The sequence below is a fragment of the Sinocyclocheilus grahami genome, unplaced genomic scaffold (genome assembly GCF_001515645.1).
Source record: "Sinocyclocheilus grahami isolate Dianchi unplaced genomic scaffold, SAMN03320097.WGS_v1.1 scaffold31.1, whole genome shotgun sequence".
Classification (NCBI taxonomy): Eukaryota; Metazoa; Chordata; class Actinopteri; order Cypriniformes; family Cyprinidae; genus Sinocyclocheilus; species Sinocyclocheilus grahami.
In genome coordinates this window covers 3,859,291-3,860,637 of record NW_015505210.1, presented here as the reverse complement: position 1 = coordinate 3,860,637, position 1,347 = coordinate 3,859,291, and the positions used below count along the sequence as shown (strand labels likewise).

General features: G+C 39.3%; 1 long non-coding RNA gene across 1 annotated transcript in view; it reads left to right on the top strand.

Moving 5' to 3' along the window:
• LOC107575174 (uncharacterized) overlaps positions 1-1,347 on the top strand; it is a 54,662-nt gene that overhangs the window by 32,104 nt on the left and 21,211 nt on the right. The window lies entirely within an intron of this gene.

The window sequence follows — 1,347 nt, the reverse complement described above, 5'->3', positions numbered from 1 at the left end:
TAAGAACAGTTTCACGCAAAGTGTGGGATCTACCAACTTGTACTTATACATGGAAATGTGTGTAAATATAAGCACACCTCTGAGCATGCTTACGCAGAGAATCTAGTGGTAGAATAGCGACACTACACATAGAAAGCATTTAACAGTGTCACAGTATGCATTAAGCAATCCACATATGTCCTGTGTTTCCTTTAATTATAAAACACTCAATTTATCATTTGTCTGGTTTTAAACAGACAAATTGTGTAATTGGTGTCAAACCCTATAAAAGACAGCTATGACAAATGTTTGTCTCAGTGCAATGGCTTATCTTGCGTTATTGGAAGACTTGGCAAACAATGCGCTCCGCAGAGAACGCGTTTTCAAAAACCACGCTGAGAGTGAGAGCACAGAATGGCTTCTCAGTCGGTATCGCTTTCTTTGCCATGATTTCGGTGAGGACACATACATTCACGTGATTTATAAAGGGAGATATTGTCACCATATATGGTTCATTGGAGGCGTTTCCAAATGCAAATGACCATGAACATGAATGAGCATGTTACTTACACACATGTGGGATTTATCAACAATGATTGCTTACTCGTGCGTAAGAACTGCGTGTGCATGTTTGATAAATACGGATTTTCTTGTACTTACGCACATTCTAAATTTCATTCGTAGGATAAAATATAGAACCTTTTCTACACACTGTTGATAAATGAGGGCCCAGGAGAGTTGATTTGTGCAACAGCTAGCTAGTTTTCAACTGTAAACAAATTGTAACAATGGTTAAAGGGTTAGGTCACCCCAAAATGTAAATTCTGTCATTAATTACTCACCCTCATGTTGTTCCAAACCCGTAAGACCTTTGGTCATCTTCGGAACACGAATGAAGATATTTTTGATGAAATGTGAGAGCTCTCAGACCCTGCATAGACAGCAACTCAACTGTAATGTTCCCAGGTCCAGAAACGTAGTAAGGACATCGGTAAAACAGTCCATGTGACATCAGTGGCTCAACTTCAGTTTTGCAAAGCTACGAGAATACTTTTTGAGCGCAAAGAAAACAAAAATTTTTACCCAAGAGTACCCAAGAGCATAATCGACGTAATCAGCGTTGTTTACGCTTGGAGGAGAAAGTGCGCGCATGATCGTAATCTGCGTAATCAGCGTTGATTATCCTTAGGGGAAAACGTGTGTATGTGTTGTGATACTCTAAAATGGCGGAAGACATAACTTGGGGGAGAATAATTGTTGAATAAATCATGTTATTTTTGTTTTCTTTGAGCTCAAAAAGTATTCTCGTAGCTTCGCAAAACTGAAGTTGAGCCACTGATGTCACATGGACTGTTTTACCGATGTCCT